At 40.8% G+C, this 23,944-nt stretch overlaps 1 long non-coding RNA gene across 5 annotated transcripts in view; it reads left to right on the forward strand.

Annotated features, from left to right (window-relative positions):
- Positions 1-23,944, forward strand: part of LOC110345976 (uncharacterized) — a 372,088-nt gene that overhangs the window by 49,265 nt on the left and 298,879 nt on the right. For all 5 annotated transcript variants that reach the window (XR_015446443.1, XR_015446444.1, XR_015446446.1 and 2 more), the window contains exon 2: positions 10,367-10,454. This is a non-coding gene — a long non-coding RNA (uncharacterized LOC110345976). The remainder of the gene's footprint in view (positions 1-10,366; positions 10,455-23,944) is intronic.

The following is a 23,944-nucleotide window of genomic DNA, read 5'->3' on the forward strand; positions in this document are numbered from 1 at the left end:
GAAGCTATCTTGATTGCACTTGAAGGAAAGAAGTGACCAAATTTGACTTCAAACGGGGAACACAAGGTTTAAACTGGCCTCTAGCTGTGCTGCAGGACTGAATGCTCAGGGGGCTGCTAGACAGAGAAGAAAAACAGATAGAAACTATGGGTGGCAGGGCCTCCGCTGGTCCATTGTGAGTCACAGCTTGGGTCTGCTGGCTGAGGAGGCCTGGAGGTGTTCAGGTGATATCAGGTGGGGACACTAATAATAACACAATCTACTGCTATCCCCTTGCTGCATTTCCCAAATCTGTGCTGGTCTGTGATGTTTTGGTGCTGGTCGCTAAGCAGTGAGGTAGTTCTGAGTGCTTATAGACATTTTCCTGCTATGGTAACCAGTGGATGGATGTAGGCATCAAGCTCATGGACACGTACTCAGTAAGGGATAGAGTCCAGCAGCCTGGTCCAAAAAATGCAACATACAACAAGCCAGATAGCTTCATGTTAAAGAGAATAGATACTCTAAGAGGAGATGAAATCTAGGTGTGCACCACAATTTCTTAGTGTCTGTATATAATTTTTTTACCACTAAAATCATATCTGTGTAATTTTACTAAATTGATAATGAAACAAAAGGCTTCAGTGGGATTTTATCTTGTACTTCAACATTCAAATGTATAAAACAATTTTATAAATGTAGGCACTAAGTATAAATTTGTAGGATTTTTAGGAAGTAGAGAATAAATAAAATGCCCATCTGCTTAATTTTCACATTTGACTTTTGCCATGAGTGATAACAATTTTTTTTAATTGTTAGAAAAGTATTTAAAGTTTTCATTGCACTAAGGGGGTAATATATTTCAATTAAATGTGCCTGTAACACTACAATCTTTAATTTTGAAGATAATCTTTTTTGCAAACTAAGTCCCAGGTAGAAATAGATAGAATTTTGAATAGCAACCTTAAAAACTCAAGTCTTACAAAGCCATACTAAATATTATGCCAACTATTTCCCCAGCATTACAATAAAAACCCCATTTAGGCTGCTGTGTAAATCTTACATGTAGATATTCATGTTAATCCACAGGATTTTTATCAACATTATGAGAATTCATATTGTGTCTGCCATCTTGTAGCAGAGGACAAGGACAGGCAGAATTGTGGTCTCTGGAGACTCGAGGTCTTTTGTATTTATCACAGCCCATGGATGGTACCTGACAGCCGCTCCTGGGCTCCATTTGTATCCCCCAAGGGTACTGCTAGGCTAGAATGTGCCGTCATTATTGGAGGTCCTGTGTATTGTGTTTTTCTAAGAAAGCAGATCCTTCATTTATGCATGGGATTTTTCCTATTTGGGAGAGCAAGAGATCAATAATCCTTATTGCTGCTACTGCTCTTTGAGTGTTCTTCTTAAACATTTAGATTGATAGCTACCAAGTTGCAGTGCTACAAATAGAAGAAAATATCCTACATATGACCTTTGCAGGGTAGAAATCTTGGAAATTTTGATATGGAATTTTTTAATGTTTATTTTCATCTGAGTATATAGTTCTTTGGATATTGTTGACTTTTATCTATTTACTCCTCAAAAAACCCTACAAAAATACACATAAAAACAGTGCAAATCCTCATACCAACATACATAAGAAAGCTAAATCCAAGCTTTCTTTTATTAAACAGGTTATAATCAACTAGACAATCTCCCCCTTAGGCATATTGGATGACAAAATAGAAATGGTGAAGTAAACTATTAATCACTGATGAATATTGGATGGATCCTAATATGTGCACATATATCAGCAGAATTGATTGATCTCAGGGGAGTTTTTATTTTCTTTATTGAAAGATATTTTAATATAAATTATTCTCTGTTGAAAAGCTGTGTGCCAGGGACCAAACATGGTGCACAGGCATTAACTCATTTAATTACCAAAACTTTGAGAAAATAGTGATACAGCTTCCTTATAGATAGCGCAGGTGATAAAATTGGCATTTTGAAAGGGCATCATTCAGGTTAAATCCGAGAAAGAATACTGCTGAGTTGCAGAATCCATGACTCACTCTAGGGCTAGATCTTAATGAAGGAGCCAGTTGAATGGTCCATGCAAGGCTGAGCGTCTATGGTGGCTGCAGAGTCTCTGTCAGCAGAGGAGGCCAGCAGGTGGGAAAGGTGGACATAAAGTAGGTGTGAGCAAGAACAAGCTTGGCCCACTGGGGTCACATCGGAGGCCATGAGACCAGAGAAGAATCTGTATCCATCTACCCCAGCCTCAGGGAGGAGCAGGTACTGCACACACCAACCTCACAGGCAAGGTGTTGAGTGAATTGCAGACTGGGCTGCTTCCCTGCTCCAATGGGAGCCTGCAGGTCAGGGACAGCATGAATGAGCTGCCCTAGCATCTGTCCTGGTCCAGAGCTCAGGAAGTAGAAATCACCAGGGCTGCAGCTTTGCCCTCCAGACTTGCTCCCAGCTCTTTGACCAGTCCCTGTGTAGGTCAGACAAGGAGAAGAATTCTTAGAAATGTGTTTCCAGCTTAGCTAAAGCTGCACACTACAATCTTACTCCAGAAAAGTTAAGCAACCTAGCCAGGGCCACATGTTTATTAAGTGATAGGGCCAAGAGGCGTAACCCGTTCTGATACGACAGCTGGGATGCAATTAACTGTAGTCCCAGGGCCTTATTGCCTTTTGCTTCCTAGTTCAAGAGAACAAATTCAATAAGCAGTTTATTCAGCATGTATTTGAGAACCTTCTAAATACTGGGCACTATGGATAATACCAAGGGCAAACGGGCAGGGTTCCTCTCCTTTCAGATTTATTTTAGGAACAAATTTTGCAGACTTAGAAGGTGGAAGAGGTGGGCAAGCCGAGAGTCAGAGGGGGCTCTTAGAAAATGATGAGGACAGAGAGAAAGAGAGTGGGTGTAGCTGGGAGGGGCCAGCTTTGTCCTGGCTGTGCTGACTACAGGGGCGGACAGCATCAGTCTTGCTCCCGGTCTAGCCAGTGACTCAAACCTCAGAAGGGAGGCAGGAGCCTTGCTGATGGTCCCATCTGGGGTTCACCCCTTGGGCTTGGGCCTGGGTCCCTCTGTGGTGGTCTCACTGCACATTTTGAATTCTTTTAGTCTTCTAAAGATGGAGCCTGTCTTAGTCCATTGGGGTTGCTGCAGCAAAATGTTATAAACCATGTACAGAAATTTCTTTCTTGCAGTTCTGGAGGCTGGAGAATCCATGACTGAAGCGCTGGTGAGTTCACTGTGGGGTTCTGGCATTTCCAGGTCCAATGGCATCTTCTCACAGTCCTCACAGGTGAAGGTGCTCACTAACCCTCGGAGGTCCCTTTTATTTAATTTTTGCATTGCTGGGTCTCAAATCCAGGGCCTTACATGTGCTGGGCAAGCGTGCTGCCATCCACCTGTGCCCCCAGTTGCCCAGGGCCTTCTGTGAGGCTACTCTTTCCATCTGCATCAGATTGGGCCTCAGGACCAGGTCACCCCTCACAGACCTCTCCTAATGCCACCACCCTGTGGCTTAGGGTTTTGGGATATGGACTTCAGGGGACAGAAGCGTCCCAATTATATTCGCACCCCTGGATGCCTGCCCCGTGACAGTTCTGAGTTGGTCAGCGATTCATTCATCCTGGCATCTTCCATGGAGACACAGAATAAAGCAGTCTCTGGAGTGAATTCTTCCTGAAGCGTTCCAGCTGTGGGAGTCTCAGCAGTCTCATTATTATTCAGCAGAGCCAGCAAGGGGACGTGTATATGTGTGGCCCTCACTCAGCTCACATATTTACCTTTGAAGTGAGATCATTTTTTTTAAAAAAAGTATGACCAAAATGCTGTTTGGCTTCTTCTTAATTATTTTCTACCTTTTTACTTCTACAGAAACAAATATTTCTGATTTTAATTCCCAGTGCTCTAGGATGTGTGATAAATGTCCAATGTGCAGAGATGCAGTAAATTTCTCCTTATTAATTTTAATTATTGTTGGGCCATGCTTCGTTAAATAGTCCTTGTCTTCTTAGGGAAACAGCTTAATATGGCTTTGCATGACTAACGGTTTTCTTCAGCATTCATCACCAAATTGTTTTCTACCCAAAAAGGGGGTTGGTATTCTATTTTCTATGCTAGGTTGGGAAATCTTATTACCAAGAAAGTAGATAGTATGTTTTAGGGTGAAATTTATTTAAATGAATCAGTAAAATAGTCTCTGCAGAGAGTTATGTGGCAATTATAGTAATGTACTCTTTATTCTTCTACTCAGCAAGTTAGCTATCCACTATTTTCTCTGCTGTCGGTCAGAAAGAAAGGACACGGCAGCTCTGGCTGGCAGGCATTAGAGTGGGCATCTGCAAGCAGGGAAGTGCAAAGAACTAAGATCCAAGAGCTGCATGGTCTAGCAGATCTGTGCTGTCCAGGGCTGGGAGTCATCTCATCAGTAGACAAAGGAGAGCTGGTATTTCTGTTCTCTAATGTTCTTCCAGCTCTGGTGTTTTGTGGTTAGCACCCCGCATCTCTTTGAGGCCTAAAACAAGGAATGAAGGCACATACAGAATCATCTCACAGGGAAGGGAACTGGCCTTGAATGGGAAGTCTCTGGGACCAGTTTTCCTTCTGTTAACAGGGAGTTTTGTCACTTAGGGCAAGGTGCTTAGTCACTAGTCCATAAAGTTATTCTCGGTTCTGAGATTCTGTGGGCTCAACCAAGTAAGATTCAGATGGAACAAAGGTCTAGCATTTGACCTGATTTTATCAGGAAGTAAGAAAATCTGGGTTTGGTAAGGTTTTTAGTAGTACAGGGTAGGTGCTCAAAGAAATATTTTATGGCATTTTGGATCACCTTGGAGAGGACTTTGTTGAAGTCTGAAGAGGCAGATCATTATTCTCAGCCCATGAATCCTGAGTTTGGAATGAGTTGAAAGATCAGCAGTCAAATAAATGGGGTGAAGTGGGCAGCTGTTAAGGCCAGGTTTGACCATGCAGTGTAGGTGTTTCTTTAGTTGTGGAAAGTTTGACTGTTTTCCCCTCAGTGTATGCTTTGGCACAATCTAACAAAATTATGTAAAGAAGCCAGGCTCAGAATGACCATCTCACTTGTGCTAAACCCCAGAGCTGAAAGAGAGGGAGGGGGACTCTGAGAGGGCACTGGGGCTGGGACACCTGTGTTTTCACCCCGTGGTGCTGAGGGTCTGGAGGAGAAGGCAGAGGCGTGGTGGTGCGAGAAGGCGGTGGGCAGCACGAAGCTCCAGAGCGAGAGGCGTAGAAGGGCTGTGGTCTGAGCGCGGTGCTCCCTAGTGTTCTGTCAGCACCCTTGGGGCACTGGCATGGTTTTCACCAGGCTGGGACTGCTTGCTCTCTGTGGCCCCCTGAAAGCACCCTTTCTCCTCTGCAGATCTGAAAGCCAGAGCAGGGGAGGGTGCACATCACCAGCATAGCCACTTGCTTTAATCTGCCCAATCACCTGCCTCTTCTGCTTTGGAAAACACAGAATATCCTGTAGAAGTGAGAGGAAGTGTTATTCTAGAAGCTCTTGCTCCAGAACATGAGACTAGGATTTGCTAGTGTTTCCCTAACTGACCTTTAGTTTTTGTTTTTTGAGACAGGGTCTCACTATGTAGCCTAGGCTGGCCTCAAACTTGCAGCGATCCGCCTGTCTCAGACTCCAGAGTGCTGGGATTATTGGCATGGGCCAGCATGCCTGGCCCTAACTGACTTTCTTGTCTATTTGTAGTGGCAAATAGTTACTAGAAGTACAATTTTCTTACTAAACTAACACTGAACATTAATTAGTCAATACATTAGTCAGAAATCTTTGTTCTACATGGTTGATTTTGATCTAGAGAAAATGTTCTTATTCTTATCCCAGAATTCCATGGACGTCTTCTGGTCTTCTTTGAAGGACCCTTGGGAGAAAGAGTTCAAAGGAGGTCTATTGGTGGAGGCCAGAGGGTTGCATAGCAGCCTTAATACCATGCTGAGATCTGCTTTTCTGGGGGAATTAACCTAATATGTTGCCAATCACCTATGCCTGTTGCTTTTTTTTTTTACCAAAGATTGGGATTACACCGTCTGGTTGTTTGTCAGATCCTGCTAGGTCAGCCTACTTGGGTATAGCAAAAATCCCGGGAGCTTCAAGTGGTGGTGGAAATACTGATGTTTTGAAGTAGAGGCAAATGCAATGGAGAAGACGACCAGCCCTCAACTTCTCTGTTGCCCCTTTGCCTGTCTTTGAGAATATACCTTGCAGGCCCTCCCTGGCCTCCTCTTCTTTCCCCATACATCTTAGGAATCATGGTGAGACTGGGCTTGTATCAGAGCTGAACAGGAACACTGAGGTGCATGTGGGCAGAAGACCAGAAGCCAGAGGACCAGAAAGGTATCCAGACATCTAAAGGAGGGAAATGAGAAGCGTGGGTAAAATTTAAAATGAAAGTGGTGGTTTTCGATAGTAAAGCAGACAGGACTGTCAACAAGTACAAAATCTATGACTTGCTTTCTGAGAATACTGGGAAGATACACTTGTAGTGCATCAATTAGATGCAAGGAAAAATCATAAAGCCTACGCTAGTCCAGGTGCACAAAGGACAGCCGCTGGGCAGGAAGGGGACAAAGTCCTGCTTGTGCTGCTGCCTGGGGCTGGTCGCCTGGAGTAGGGTCGTGGCTCATTATGCTCTTTCAAGCATACTGTTGAGACTCACTGCAGTGCCTCAGTTTCATCAGCTCTGAAGTGAGGTGAAAAATACCATGCACAATTGTAGGAATGCACTCAGGATGTGGTCACATCATGGCAGCCACTGCTGGGAACAAGAACCCCAGCTGGTCTGGATACACACATCCCCAGTGTAGTTTCCAGGGAGCCTGAGGTGTACAGTAGCGCACACAGAATCCTTGAGGAACACAGCCACATCTGCTGTGTAGACAGGGCCCAGAACAAGTATGGCCCTGACAGACACACAGGAGAGTTTGGAAAGTCATTGGAGAGTTGCCAAAAGTAGCCCACGGTGACCGGCATGTGGGATTGTACAGAATAAGGAAGGTGAAACAGTTCATGTATCTACATGCTGTTCAGGCAGCTGGTGAATTTTATGAAATGTGTTGGTAAGTGTGTGCAGCATCAGATGTTACCACATTTTAACTGGTTTGGTTAGCACCTGGTTGACATCCACGAGGAAAAAGGGGACATAAAAGGACACATGCTAATGAGAGAGGTGTTATTTCCATGTAGTAGAGCTCATGTGGTCCTCTCGAGACTGGGATCCTGTCTACACTAAGGGGGTTGTGAGCCTCAGGGAGGTGTGGGTGTGAATCTGAGGGGCAAGTTTGCCACCCCTGCCCCCATGTCTGGGAGCCATTAAGTAGGAATGCTGGATCTGCAAGTCTTGAGTTCAGATCCGTCTCCACTGCTTGCTAGCCATGTGACTTCAAGGCGATCCCACAGGTGAAATGGGAGCAACATCGATTGGACAGTCTGGCTGTGGAGTTCAGGAAGATCATGTGTGAGAGAATTGAGTAACGTCTCATTTCCATTATCATAATAGCTAACCCACAGACATCCCCTAAATTCTTCAGTGTTCCACTCCCACCAGGAGCAGACACAGTTCTTAGTTTCTTTCACTGGCTATGCAGTCCTGAAAGAGCTCAGGCTTTGCATTCTGATTTTCATCCTCTAAGCCTTAGTTTTCTCTTCATTAAAATGAGAATAAGAGTAGCATCAAACTCAAAATAATTACATGAAATTATACAAGTAGGGTTTTAGCTAAGTACCCAATGCGTAACAATCACTCAATTAATAGGCACTGTTAGTAGTTTCATTTTATGAAGGACTTTGATCTACACTGTTAGGACTCACATACAAACTAATCTGTCTCATTAGCAGAATTAGTGAGAAGAAAGTAGGAGTGGCTAAGGTCATCCAGTTACTATGGTCAAGAAAGTCTAGGAAAGGACAAACAAATCTTTTATATTTTCAGTAGAGCTCCTCTGTAGCTCAACATGCTCTTTAAGAAAATATAACACTCGTAAAAACCTTGTGACTTCATCATTCTCCAAAAAGCAAACGACACACCAAATTTCTTTCATTTCTTGATTAATAAACTTTTTTTGTGAAATTGGCAGCTTCAGGGAAGGATAAGGAAATTGTTGTTTCACTTAGCTACACATTAAGAAAAATATACTGACTGATCAGCCAAACAAGTAACACGCAATTTTACTTATTGGGCATTGAAGTAGCTTAGGAGCTAACAACTGTTAAAAAGAACTAATGCCATGCAAAAATGCATTCAAAACAATGAGATCAGCTTGGTATATAGTCAGATCTCAAAGAGGTTATATCTTTTCTTTCTTGCAAGGGACTTTTAAGTGAAACTGAGATAGGACATAGGAAAATAGAATTTAGTACATAAAGGGTTAAAAAAGATCCTGTCATTTGAACAGTGCCTGCAGGGAATGTTGTAGAAATTCCTTTGGTTCACCCTTAAAGAACACTTCCAGGGAAAGGTGGGATTTTCATGTTTCTGCACACCACAGGAGCGGTAAGATAATGCCTGCTAATTAGCATCTGCTTGAGGCCAAAGAGCTGGAAAACCGTGTTCCAGGACATTGCAGATCAAATCTATAAATCTATAAAAAGAATCTGTTGGATGTTTGGCTGACAGAACATCAACCATAAAAGGATACTTTAATGGATTTCAACCATTATCTAAACACAAAATCACAGAGCCAAGTTTATGTGCATTGTTAATCAGATGCTGCAGATCTGGTAAAAGAAGATGTAAATGAATCATAAGATGAGATGTTTTTTCTTATTTGATTTTTGAAAAATCACTGAGAAGAGTGGTTGCATGGAGCCCCTCAGCTGAGGGAAGAACATGCTTTTGCTGGAGAAACAAAAGTGATGGCGCTGAGGAAGAACTCTACTGAGTCCTTGCTTTTGCTGATGTTTAAATTCGAAAAGGAAACATGTCACAGCCCAGAGGATTCTCATGTACATATTTATGTTGCTATGTGTATGTATATGTATTGTAAATCATCAGTCACTTTTAAATTTTAAATTGTACTAATGACCTAATTGTTAGGTATTTTAAATCAATCTTTAAAAACATTGAAAAAACTGATATAGACATGAATATTTTTAAAAAATAAAGATTTTTTAGCCAGGCATGGTGGCACATTCTAGCACTTCTGAGGGTGAGGAAGGAGGTTCATCATGAGTTTGAGGCCAGGCTGGGCTGCATAATGAGTTCAAGGCCAGCCTGAACTACCTAGCTGCATTCTGTCAAAAAACCAAACAAACAAAAAAAGATTTTTTGTTAAGGTAGGTAGTTTATAAAGATGGTAAATGATTATAAACTAAATGAAATTGGTAGCTTTCTGACATACCACATTCTCATCCAGAAAAAATAAAGAGAAAATATTCTCTTTACATTTGCAATGTAATGACACCTAATATCAAGTTAGACAGATTTGTAACAGGAAGTAGATAAATACAATTATGAAGAAATGGAGGAATGTACTATAGGCAATGTAAGCCTGACAGTTTGAAAGAAGTCAATTCTGTTAAAGTTTACTCTGTATGCATAGTAATATTCATCAAAATCCTTATATCTTGAGGTAAAGGTGGTGGGGAATTTGATGAAACATTCTAACCTTCACTTTGAAGAATAAACATGTAAAAAAACCTAGAAAAGTTCTGAAAAACCAAAAATATTAAAAAGGAGCATTGGGCCAGGGATTTAGCTTAGTGGCACTGTATCTGCCTCGCAAGAGCAAGGTCCTGAGTTTGATCCTGATACCAAAAAATATATATATACATATATATGTGTGTGTGTGCATGTGTGTGTGCTTGTAAAAAGGAGTATTGTTTTAGCAGATGCAAAATTGTATTGCAGAGTTGATGATATTTAAACCGTATGGTGCTAATTCAAAATATCAACCCTCAAACTCAAAACTCAGCTTTGTGCAAGGATTTGGCACATGAGAATGTTGGCCTCTTGATTCAGTGGCGGCCAGTGCATAAGGAAAAACCTGTCTGTACAATATGTAATCACTTGGGGAAAATGTCATCGCTACAGTGCTTTTACCTTATTTGTACTTGTTAAAAATTAAAAACTATAAAAATGACAGAAGAAAATATGAGCAACTTTTAAGAATAACATTGAAGTAGGAAAAGCCTCAGCATGACAGGAAAGTCTGAAACAATAAAAAACAAGATTAGTTAGTGTAACTATGAAAAATTAAATGCTTCTGAATAGAATAAACATCTCACCTGAGCTGAAAGTCAAAATGCCCAGTAAGATAAAGTGTTTTTCATGTATGACCTAGAGAGAACTGATTTCCTCTATATACAAAAATTCTTACAAATCAATCTGCTTGTATTCCCCAACAGAAAAATATGCAAGAACAAAAACAGAGCATCCATCTGGAGCGCCGGGTTTTCAAGATTGGGGGGACACCAGGATCAGACAAGAGGACAGGTATTACACTTAGGCATAAAAGTACAAAGCAGATTCTTACTGGAGGGAGGATAAAATGTTTTTGTAATGGTGAAAAGTATTTCAAGCTTTACCATGCTGTTGTTAGAAACACTTAACTGTTGTGCACTGAATGTGATTCTAATCTTTGTCAAGACTTTATGAAGTTTTTTGTTTTTTCAAGCTTAGGCCAACAGGATACTTTTGGTTCATATATTTGAGAAATCTAGTGGGGAGATACCATCCTTGGGTGTGGTTATGTCAAAGACCATGAACGCTATCCTCAAGACTCAAGTCTGGCCAACTTTGGTGTTGCTTTCCCTACCCTGGCTCCCTTCTCTGAACTCGCACTTGGCTTGATGGCTTCCGTTAGGTGGAGCTTTTCAACCCACAAAACTTAGAAACATCAGCAGAGAGTACCGCCTCCTTCCCCAGCTGTACATCTAACCCCCAGGGGTGCCCACTTGAACCACGTGACTGTCTCTGAGCCAATCACCGGTCAGAGATGGCCTGCGCTCATGGGTCAGCAGAACTACGATCTATCCAGAAGCCCATGGCTACCTCAGGCCTTCTGAGCGCGTGGGCCGGAAGTAGGGGGAAGTGGTTCCTAGAAACACCAGGGGGTCGCACCAGGAGAAAGAATGGATGCTGGGCACAAAGGGAACTTCTGGTTTGGGAAAAACTGTAGATTCCTATGCAGGTGTCAGAGACAATATCTAGAAATCCTTTTACCTGGTTTCCACGAGTAGTAAAATCTTACAAAACTGTAGTAACGTCACAGGCGGAATACTGACACCAACGCAGTCAAGATCCAAGGATTCATTCACTGCCAAGAAGTCATTTTTTCTTCTTTTAGATGCTCTTCCATTTCCCCTCTGTGTTTCCTCCATCCTGCACCCCCTGAGCCGCTCATCTGTTCTCCATTTCCATAATTTTGTAATTTCAATAATACCATATTATATACATGGAAGCCAGGTGTGGGGGTATGTGCCTGTGATCCCAGCAATTTGGGCGGCTGAGGCTGGAGGATTACTTGAGTCTGGGATTCAAGGCCAGCCTGAGAAACACCGCAGAGTTTAAAAAGAATATTATATAAATGGAAGTGTAGAGCTTGTAGACTTTTGGGAGTGTTTTTATCACTCAACGTGACTTTCTGGAGATTTATCTAGATTGCCAAATGTTGAGTAGTACTCTGTGGTATGAATGTGCTGTACTCTAACCCTTGACCTGTCAGAGGACATCTGATTGTTTGCAGTTTTTGGCTGTTACTCACAAAGCTGCTATAAATATTAATATAAACATACAGTTTTATTTTTCTGAGATAAATGTCCAGGGATAAAATGAAAGTTGCTTTGAATGAGGATTATTTCATCCCAGAGAATTGCTCTCTGACTTCAACTGTTATGAATGGGCTGTTGTGAACGGAGTTAGTAGCCCAAGAGAAAGCATTTGGTATTTCAGATGAACATATAGTTCAAAGGAACATTATTGTGCTTTAATGACTTTCGTAACAATTAAGTTTCTCTTATGTTGTTACAACTTCTACTCTGTTTTGTTTTGTTCTTTTTGGTACTGGGGATCGAACTCGGGTCCTTGCGCTTGTGCAGCAGGCAGTGAAACCACTGAGCTAAATCCCCGGCTCTACTCTATTTTTGAAGGGTGTGAGATCCTGTAGCACAATTGTTTCATGGAAGTGGAAATATATGACACAGTTGTCAGTCAGCTTATCCATCTCTTATTAGGAATGTATTCTGCTCAAAGATGTATTTTAAAATTCTATGTTGGTATGATGTAATTGCAAGATAATAGTTCTATAGTTTATTATAACAAATTACTTCTCAAAAAGATTGTCAGTCAGCAACAATTTTCAATTCTAGAAAAAGGAACACATCTTTGCTATAGGAGGGCAAAAACGGAGGCAAAAAGATTCTCAAAATATAAAGCTAAGCTTTTGTCACTGCCAAAAGGGAGATTTTGTTTTGTTTTTTAGCCAATTGCATTTAGAACAGGCATATAATGATTAAACAATAAATAAATTTCAAATTTGCACACATAGTTAATATTTTAAAGGATACAGTCAAAATTCCCGTAATGGTGAACTGGCTTTTGTTCCAAAGTAGTCTTTATGCTTCATGGGGTTTTGCTTGAAATTGCCTTAGCTTATCAGCCTAAGGAAGCCATGACATAGGGAGATCCAAGTGTCCCCTACCATCTGTTAGAGCCAAGTCCCACAGCCATGCCCTTCAGGGGATTTGTGGTCAATATAAGGGGTGAACAAAATATACAGTTTGTATTTAAATTTAAAAATTTGTTGCAGTAAAAGACACATTGTCTTGAATCCCCCTCAAAATACTACCCCTTTCTTCAAACACATCTATCCCATGGTCCTTGCCTCTTTTGGAAGCAGTTCTGGAGTCCTCTTTCCTGAGTGTCTTTACAAGATGGGATGCAAGGTACAGTGAATGCTGTCCAGTGCCATCCAACAGAAAGGCAGCTCGTAAAATCATGACAGGCACCCTCACCCACTGTATTTCCCCGATCCGGCACCAGGAGACCTGGGTTGTTGCCATTAAGAAATCTTTGTCCCAATCTGACAGATACTAAAATACAATGACACAATATTTTGGAAAAGTAACTCCTTTTAAAGAAATGCATTACAAAGAAAACCTCTTGGAGAATTTGACCTAGTATCGTCCTACTTGATGAATATACAGGTGTATGAAGCTTAATCAAAGATTTGGTGGTGAAGTTGCTTTTATTTATTTATTTTTGGTATCAGTGTAGATTTCCTTTTTGTTATTGTTTTTTGTTTTTGAAGCAAAACATTTATTGGTACATTTTAGATACACATAATGATCATCGTTGGCAGCACTTTACGAAAGACGTAGTTTATAGTGGTTTCCTTATTCATGAGGGAAAGGGTGTGTATACCTAGAAAGATCAGAAGCATGTTCAGAAAAGAGAGGGAGATTGTTTTGCCTTCACTTGTTTCTGTTATATCCTGTCCCTTTCCGGCAGGGAAGGATAAAAATGTGGTGATTCATTAAGACATGTTAGCCAGGAAGTAGTGTCACTATATCCATTTCATGTTTAGAAGCAACCTTGTAGAACTGCTGCTGAGACAGATTTAATCAACAGGAAACAAGGCTTGAGGCGCTGACAGATGAAAGGAGGTAAAGTACTGGCAACATCATAATTAAAAACTTCTGGTGATTATTAACTGACCTTATTGACCATCTAAGTGCTTTGTCAAGATTTTTACATTATTGTCACATGGAGGGTGCTGTCTCACTGTCCTCCCCCAAGGATGAAGACCTCTGTAGGCGGGGCTTGATAAGGCGGCATAGGCCCAGCCTGGACACCCTTGTGCTGACCATACCAGGATGCAGCTGTAAGGATTCTGTCTCTGGACAAAGGCTGTAGGTCACTTCAGAATCTCAGCATATCTTAAGTTTCATGGATAATGCCTGTATTTCTTCTTTTAAAAATTAATTTTATTGGTACATTTTAGGTATACAATAAAATGACATTCATCATTGGAAATTTGCACCTTTACATAATCTCTCTTGGTTCTTATTTTTTCCCCATTTCCCTGCCCTCCCTATTTACAAAGACTTTATTTCAATTTTTTCATTTTCTCATATTAATTCCATTCCCTTCTTTCCTTTCCCCTACTCCTCCCACTTCCCCTTTCCCTTTGCCCCTTTTCTTCCTATTTCACATTATCTATTATACCTTTTAGTCCTTATTTACACTTTCAGTTTCTCACACTAGAGAAGCTATTTGGTATTTACACATGTATGTCCTATTTATTTCACTTAAGAGTATCGCCTCAGTGTGCATCCATTTAACTATAAATGTCTCTAATTTCTCATTTTTATGCCTGAGTAGTACTCCATTTTACTACAAAAAAACACATTTTCTTCATCCAGTCTCCAGTTGAAGGGCAATTGGGCTGCTTCCAAGTTTTAACTATCACAAATTGTGTTTTTACGATAAATGTGTGTTGGATTTTGTCAAATACTTTTTCTGCATCTATTGAGATGATCATATGGTTTTTGTTCTTGGCTCTATTGATATAGTGTATTACATTTATTGATTTGCATATGTTGAACCATCCCTGCATCCCTGGGATGAATCCCACTTGGTCAGGGTGTATGATCTTCTTGGTAATCTTCTGCATTCTATTTACCAGTATCTTATTAAGGATTTTTGCATCTGTGACCATTAGTGAGATTGGCCTATAGTTCTCTTTTTCGGTCGGACCTTTCTCTGCTTTGAGGATCAAAGTGATGCTTGCTTTCAGAAATGAATTCAGGAGTATTGCTTCCCTTTCAATTTCATTGAACAGTTTGCGCAGTAGTGGCAGTAGTTCCTCGCTAAATGTCTTGTAGAATTCTGCAGTGAAGCCATCAGGGCCCCAACTTTTTTAGTTGGTAAGTTTTTAATTAAATTTTCAATTTCATTGATTGATATTGGGTAGTTTAGAATTTTTAGGTCTTCTTCGTTCAACTTTGGTAATTCATACGTATCTAGGAATCTGTCTATTTCTTCTGTATTTTGCATCTTCTTGGCATATAGGTTCTCAAAGTAGGTATCGATGATCCTCTGGATGTCTGCTAGGTCCCTTGTAATTTCACCCTTTTCATCCCTAATTCCATGGATTTGACCTTTTCTTTTCTTTTTCTGATAAAGTTGGCTAAGGGTTTGTCAATTTTGTTTATTCTTTTGAAAAACCAACTCTTGGCTTCACTGATTTTTTGTATCATTCTCTTATTCTCCATTGCATTGATTTTTGCTCTGTTCTTTATAATTTCCTCCCTTGTATGAGCTTCGGGGTTGTCCTGCTCTTCTTTTTCTAGAAGCTTGCAGTTTAGCATCAGGTTGTTTAACTGAGCTTGCTCTGTTTTCTTAATATGAGTATTCACTGCTATGAATTTCCCTTGTAAGATTGCTTTCATTGTGTCCCATAGATTCTAATATGTTGTATTGTCATTGTCATTTAATTGTAGGACCTGTCTGATTTCTTCTTTAATTTCCTCTGTGACCCATTGGTTATTCAGAAGTGTGTTGTTAAATTTCCAGGTGTTTATGAAATTCTTGCAGTTTCTTTTGCTATTGGTCTCCAATTTCATCGCACTATGGTCTGATAATATACAGGGGATGACTTCAATTCCTTTGTACTTAGTTAAACATGTTCTATGAGTGAGTATGTGGTCTATTTTGGAGAACAACCCATGTGCAGCTGAAAAGAATGTGTATTCTGATTTTGAGGGGTGGAAGACTCTGTAATCATCTTTTAAGTTCATTTCTTCAAGAGTTTGATTGAGTTCTAGTATTTTGTTGCTTATTTTTTTGTCTAGTTGATCTATCTGTTTGTGACAGTGGGGTATTGAGGTTGCCCACTGCTATTGTATTAGTGCTAATTTGATTTTTCATGTCCTTTAGTATTTGTTTTATATAGTTGGGTGCACTAGTGTTTGGTGCTTATATATTTATGATTGTCATATCTTCCTCTTGGATTGTTCCCTTTACAAGGTTGTAGTGTTCTTCTTTGTCTCTCTTAATCAGTGTTGGTTTGAAATCCACTTAATCTGCAAAGAGGATAACTACTCCTGCTATTTTGGGGGGGTTCCTGTCATGTGGAGTATTGTTTTCCACCCTTTAACTTGCAGTCTATGAGTTTCTTTTTAAGTCAAGTATGTTTTTTGTATGCAGCATATTGTTGGATCTTGTACTTGACCCATTCTGCTAGTCTATTTCTTTTGATTGGTGACTTGAGACCATTAACATTGATGATTACAACTGATACATATTGACTTATCATTGTCTCGACTTTTTCTTTTTGTTGGATTCTCCCCCTTTGCATTTAATTTCTTGTTGTGCCCAATGAATTCATTCCACTGGGCTTCCTGGGGTTGTGATCCTCATTGTCTTTTCCTAGGATATTGTCTAAAATTTTTTGGAGTGTTGGTTTGGTATTCATAAAGTTCCTAAAGTGTTCTTTGTTATGAAAGTATCTTATTTCTTCATCAATTTTGAAAGATAGTTTTGCAGGGCAAATCAATCTGGGTTGGAGGCTGTTTTCCTTTAGGGCTTGAAACACATCACTCCAAGCTCTTCTTGCCTTGTGGGTTTCTGTTGAGAAGTCTGCTGTGATTCTGATGGACTTTGCTGTGTATATGATTTGTTTCTTTTCTCCAACTGCTTGTTGAATTCTGTTCTTCTGTTGGGTTTCTGGAATCTTAACTATTATAAGCCTATGTGTAGATGTTTTTTGATCAAGGCTAGTTGGAGTCCTATATGCCTCAGTTATCTGTATGTCAAGCTCATTTCCCCTCCTTGGGAAGTTTTCTGCCATCACTTCTCTGAACAGTTTTTTATGTTGTCTGTATGCTCTCCTCTTTCTTCATTAACTCTGATCAGTATTATGTTATTCTTTGCATTGTCTAGCAGCTGCTGGATTATGTCTCATGGTCCCTTACTATTTTTTAAAAAAATTTCTTTTTCCTGGTCACTAATTGCAATCTTATCTTCTATACCTGAAATTCTATTCTCACATTGGCTCATTCTGGTGTGTAAACTTTCAATGAAGTTTTTAATGTCCTGGAAATCTGTTTGTATCTGTTTTATGGATTCCATTAGTTTCCTATGTTGGGATTCCATCATGTTCCTCAGTTCCTCTATATTTTTATCTGTGTCCTCTCTAGATTTATTAATCATGTCTTGCACTATGGGCACAATGTCTGCTGTTATCTGAGAAATTATTTCTGATTTCATTTTTTCCAGATCCTCTTTTGTTGCCAGTTCAGGGTGTCTAGGTGCTTGAGTATCAGATTGTTTCATCTCACTTCCTTTTGGGGTTGCTTTAGGTGACTTGGAAGTCTGGTTTTGTCTTCTCATTTCAATGGGGGTGTGGGGGGTGTGCTGCTAGCACAGGTGTGGGTCACCTCCTTGGTGGTGGGGGTGATGGTATGGTGGCCCAGAAAGCTCATCTCCTCCTAGGCACTGGGGGTGGCTCTGCTCCTCGGTACTGTGTGTGTGCTGGGGTGGTACTGTGGCCCAGAAAACTCCTCCTCAGTGCTGCAGGCAGCTCTGGTCCTTGGCGAATTGGTAGAGATTTCAGTCCATACTTGGCTGTTCCCAAGGCAGGGATGACAAACAGGTCGATTGCTTCCTGGAGGGTTGCTGAGAAAAGCTGGGGTCTTCCTGGTCTTTTGTTGTTTTCTACATGCCTATATTTCTTAAACTGAGATTTTTCTTTACCTTTATACCAAGGTATACTTTTTACCTTTTGTTTCTACAGTGTGCAGATAAGTAACTTCAGTCTTCAGTGGACTGTTGTAAATTTGACACACAGATGTGTTTGTGCTAAAGGCCACTGAGGGGCTGTTGGAGATCACAGGGAGAACAGGAGGACCGGATGTACCTTGAGGTGTGGTCTGTCCTCTTTGCTCTGTCCTTCTTTCCTGCAGAGCTTGCTGGTCCTCTCTGGCTAGGCATTTTTAGGAACTGTTGGAGTTCTCTGAATCATACAGTCTTTGACAAAAGTAAAGATCAAACAGAGAATCTCAGAGTAAGAGCTTCCCACACTGACTTGGTTCTACCTTAGTGCTCTTTCCAATTCGATGCTTTTAGGTATAAAATCTCAAAGTAAAACAATATGACCTAGAGACATACACAGATTTAGAAAGCACTCAATTGAATTCCGGAATGTAGTCCAGGCAGCTAAGCACATTTTGTCAGTGTAAGAACAGCATGTACAGGTGCTTCACACTAAAATGCTGCCATTGTATTTGTGGCCACACCAAGTAGGCTCCTTCTTGCTCTAGAGATCACCTGCCTTCTTTATGAAGGATATGGACTTATTAGAAGTATAAATAAAGATAGCAGAAAACGTTAAACTACCTTTGTATTCAGGCAGGTAAATAGGGAATCCCTGGCAAAAGATCAATAGTTACTCTGTGGGAAAGAAGGTGGGAAGAGCCTTCTTGAGCATGATGTATTGGGACTTTGCTTTTTGGAGTTTGTGCATTCTTTACAACAAAGAAGAAACACCGTGCTTAGAGATGGGAGAGTTGTGAATTAGGATTCCATAATATGCTGAAGTTTCCACTTGGAACGATGCATGGGACCTCCACATTCGGTATGAGAATAACATCAGTGTGGGATCCTCTAAGTTGCTTGACATGACATGTTCTAACATACTTCAAACTTATCTGCCTTCAATGATCTTTTAAATAGCAAAGCTATTTATAAACGAGTGTGTTTACTTTGGAAGGCTGATGAGAGGAGTAAGGTATGCCATTTCTATCATCCAACATGTCTACTTCAGCTGCATGGAGACAGTATTCAGTTTTTGCAGTGGGATTAGCATTTGGAGACAGCCACTTGTCCAAGTGAAGGCATTCTTGGCTTCTAGAGCCCTTAGAATGAGAGTGGGTGGATTTCAGATTTGATTTTCAGTTAAACAAACAGTGCATCTGGTTCTCTCTAGATGATTATTTGCCAGCTTCTGGTTTGAGTTGAAAAGGTTGAGGGAATGTGTGGGTATTTGGATGGATAGTTTTGGGTGTCACAAGTGGCTGCTTGTTTTGTTGGGCTGGTTAAATCTTCTCATAGAAGACAGCTGTGTCCTGATCATGGGGTTCCTTTAAAATTCTTCTCCCTGCTCTCCAGAGTGCACTAGCTATTAACTTCCTGTGTGTCAACATGCCTGCTCTCTTGAGCATGACAAACTGGGCAGCTTCCCTTTGAATGCAATCCAGCCCTCAAAGGGCAAATATTTTGGTCATCACTTATGTGGATAATTGTAGATATTCCTGCTGTAATTTGTTAAATTACAGGAAGTTGAATTTTTCTTAGTTGTGGGTTTTGACTACAACAGAAAGTTGTTTGACTAGTTCCAGTGCCTGGCTCCCAGGTCTCTTGTAGTATATGAGTATCTGACTTTAAATTGAATCTCTGTTTGTTTCTCCATAATCTGAATAGATTGTGGGTGGAGAGGAGGAGTTTAAATTTGAAAAAGGAAGGAGGATTCTGCAGGCAGTTTTTTGTCTTAGTGCCACTAAAGGGTTTTGTTGTTTGTAAATTCCCTCCCCCAACTCGGATTCCATAACTGACTACCAGTTTACAACATGTCTTAAAGATAATTATTATGAGAATAAACGTGAAGCTATTTCTCTTTCTTTTCCCCAGGGTACTAGTTCATAAACAAAAGGTTCTAAGAAAGCACAATTAACATGCAAGGAAAGAAGGAAGTGATGCATCTTAGTTGTGCTTCGCTCCAAAAATTGGATTATTTTTTTAATGGTAATAACATGTTTTCTCCTCTTAATTAATTCACACTGCATAAAAGAGGTTAAAGTAAATCACTAAAGTGTAGTGAAGTTAAATGTGGTATTTGAAACACAGTCCGAGTGTCGACTGTGCATGTGTGTGTGTTGAAACTTTCCACATAAGGCATCATCAGTGTTTGGCAATACATTTTTTTTGTTTGTTTTTGATTGGAGTAAAACATAGCTTCTCCATATGGAGCAAAAGTAAAGAAATTTAAAACTCATATGGGATTTACCTGGAGTCTGGCATAGCCAACTTAGATAAGATGATATAGGATAAAGTCAACAAGATGCTTATTTCCCATACTTGGAAAAAAGAACCTATCTTTGACACAGAGATAAGTGGGAGGTATCTCTACATTGACTCAAGCAAAGAGAGTTGGTAGTGGTTACTATTATTTATATTTTTGGGAAGAAATCTTCAGAAACATTTTAAACAGGACTAGTTATTTAATAAACAGAAAGAAAATATTTGTAGTCTTTGCCTAAATTCTTCCTGCAGTGTGGGTGATGTGTAACATTATTGGGCCAGTAGATCCATAAGCAGTCTTTGTTTTGGGGGTTCCTGCATATCTTTGTCTATGGACACTTATGGCTTCTCATTTCTGCTAGCATATTAAAGTAAAGTTTTCTATGTGACATCTTTTTTTGGTCTGAAAGTAATGATACGTTCAAACAAATAGTTTTTATTAATTTATATTTTTGTTAATGTCTATGCAATTAATAATATTTATTATTTTCATGATAAGATAAATTTAAAAACAGTAATACATACCCATTGCAGATCACTTACAAAGTACAAGAGGGCATAAAGAAGCTATGGCAGTGAATAGTTACTTAGTCACTTTCCCATTGTTGAGATAAAATACCTGGCACCCAAACACTAAATGAGGAAAATTTTATTTTGACTCATGGCTTCAGAGTTCAGTCCATGGTTACCTGTCTTGGTCCCAAGGCAGAAACAACATGGTGGAAGGGCCTGGTGAAGGAAAGCCACTGAACTCTTAGCAGCTGGGAAGCAAAGAAAGGAATAGCTGGGGACAAGTATGCTCCCTTAGAGGTCACTTCCCAGTGACCTACCTCCAACCAGGCCCCACCTTGTAACATGACATTCAGCCATGGACTCATCAATGGATGAATACCCTAATGAGCATAGTGCCCCCATGATTCATCACCTTCTAAAAGCTTCACTTGTGAATGCATGAGACTTTTGGGGGACATTTTAGATCCAACCCATAACAGTTACATACCTCTTATTTCTATAAATTAAAATTTAAAAAGGATAAAATTCCTATACACTGGTGAATATCTTGAGATTCTTCCATTTCCAGGAGTCTATTAGATGTCCAAACCAAAGCAGGAAGAGCTTCAGCATATAACCAATCTGTGATTGTTGTTATTGCAGTTATTTCTGGCCAGGCTCTGAAAACTGATCATATCTTTCTGACCACTGCTACTTCGACACTTCAGGTCTGCCTTGCTTTTGCTGCCCTTTTTCCTGCTATGGGCCGATGAGGTACTTTACTATTAATTTCAATCCAGGTTGTCCCTCCTTGGAATTCAAAGCTTAATTCTTAGGATCCAACTCTTTACTTCCTCTGTACCAATTTTCTTTGAAAATACCATGATTCAAAAGTCTAGGGTAAGACTGCTGTGCAGGCTATATAGTACGGTCTACAGCAGTGTCTACTTCTGTAACTGAGTTAGTCACCTTCCTCATCATTGAGACACAATACCTGGCAGAGGTTTATTTTGGCTTACATTTCAGTCCACAGTGGGCTGACTCCAAGGTAGGAAGGCATGGCAGAAGTACATGGTGGAGGAGAGTTGCTCATGGCACAGCAGATAGGAAACAGAGAGATCAAGGGTGGAGGAAAGGAACTAAACCCCTCCAGGGCTCACCCCCAGTGAGGGACCTCTTCTAACCAAATCCCACCTCTTACTGGCAAGTCAGCCATAAGCTCCCACAATCCGGTCACCTTCCGAAAGCCCCACCTTTGGGCTCTTCAGGCTTTGGAAGGTCATTCAGATATAAACTATAGCATTCCACTCCAGGCTCCAAAAAACTCATGCATCTCTTTATGCAAAATACATTTAGTCCATCTCTAAGAGTTACCAAAGTTCTCACTGTTCCGGCAATGCTGAAAAGTTGAATTCTAAAGTCTCCTCTGAAACTTAAGGAAAACTCTTAGGTGCAGGCCCCTGTGAAAAATAAAAGGAAGTTAAACACTGCTGACATGCAATGGCACAGAGCAAGCATTCCCATTCCAAAAGGGAGAAATAGGGGAATAGAAAGCGAGACCAAAGCAAGACTGGAACCCAAAAGGGCAAACATTAAATCGTGTATCTCCATGTCCAGCACCTAGGGCATGTTGTGATGAGAAGCAGAGAATTCAAGGGTGGAGCTGGGAGGAAAATAAACCCTTCCAGGACATAACACAAAGGCCCACCTCTTCTGACCGGATCCCACCTCCTAACTGCAAGTCAGCTGTAAGCCCTTGTCATCCAGTCACCTTCCAAAAGCCCCACCTTTGAGCTCTTCAGGAATTTTTTTTTGGGGGCGGGCATGCAGATATAAACCATAACAGTAACTTTGGGAAAGCTATTTATTGTTAGAAGTGTAGATCTTTCCTTTCCAGCCCTCAACATTCATATGACTTCCTTAGATGACTCCTCCTCCATGGATAACTCTGGTATGTGCTTCACAAGGGGAGAGAAAAGCAAAATATAGATGGAATCTATGTTGCTCACCATTCCATTGCTGGAACAAAACATTGCACACCCGCAACTTAAGGGAGGACACATATATTTTAGCTCATCGTTTCAGAGGGTTCAGTTCACGGTTGGCTGGGTCAAAGGCATAAACATCAAGTCAGATGGGTGTGTCAGCGTGGAGCTTCTCATATCATGGCAACCAGGAAGCAGAGTGAAGGAGGAAGAGCTGGAGAGGGAGAGAGGAAGGGGCTCGGGACAGGAGGTATCTTTCCAGGATTTGCTCCCAGTGACCTACTTTCTCAGCTAGGTCCCATCTACTAACAACACATTCAGCTGTGGAACCATTGAGAATTAACCCACTGATTAGTATAGCAACCCAACAATCCAGTCACCTTCCAAAAGCCCCACCTCTGAATATGTGATTCTTTTGGGGGGCATTCTTTTTTATTTCTGTACTGGGATCAAAGTCAAGACCTTGCGCTTGTGAAGTAGGTGGCAGCACCACTGAGCTAAATCCCTGGCCCTGGGGGCATTCTTGATCCAGACCACAACAGAATCATTAGTGTGATATTCTTCTGTTTAAGCAAATAGGAATCACCCTGTATCATCCCTCCCCGAGGACTAACTACCGTTAGACTTATAGGGTTAGGCGGCAGCATGGGGGCTGGTCACAGTGAGTCCAGGCGACTGGCTTCTCCTAGAGTTGTGCCATGTACAGGCCCTGGTGGCTCTCTACTGTGGCTCTGACCACCTCTTAAATGCAAATCTTCTTTTTACTTTATTTTTATATGTACATTTTTTCCTGTGTCTGTCTGTCTATCTGTCCATCCATCCATCCATCCTAAGACTGAATGTTGGTCTTGATCCAAAATTAGTGTGTTGACATTCTGATCCCCCAATATGATGGTATCTGGAGATTGAAGTCTTTGGGAAGAATTAAGTCATGAGGGTAGAGCACTCTAGAATGGTGTTAGTGCCCTTATAAGAGGAGAGAGGAGAAATCTCCTCCTTCTCTCTCCTCCCCTCTCCTTCCTTCTCTTCCTTTCTTTTCTGTCTCTTTTTTCTACCACACGAGGTTACAAGAAGATTGAAATCTAGGAAGAAAGCCTTTATCCAAACCTAACCTCTGGGTGTGCTGGCAACCTGATCTTGGACTTTCAGCTTCCAGAACTGTGAGAAAACACTTTCTGAGGCATAAGCCACCCAGGCCGCGGGACTATATTATCGAGACTCAGACTGACCAGGACACTGTACCTTTGTAAGTGGGTATTTTTATGAAAGTGCCCAGGGTCCAGGCATCCAAGACAGAAACAACCCAGTCATCCCACCTGGGACTTCATCTTTAGGACCCAGAGCTTAGATGCTGTCTTGGCTAGTTGGGAGCCTATTTAGGTGGACATTATATAGATGCAGAGGGACTTCCTAGAAAGAAACTTGGAC

The sequence above is a fragment of the Heterocephalus glaber genome, unplaced genomic scaffold, assembly GCF_053883595.1.
Source record: "Heterocephalus glaber isolate CG9 unplaced genomic scaffold, H.glaber_assembly_v1.0 deba00001688, whole genome shotgun sequence".
Taxonomy (NCBI): Eukaryota; Metazoa; Chordata; class Mammalia; order Rodentia; family Bathyergidae; genus Heterocephalus; species Heterocephalus glaber.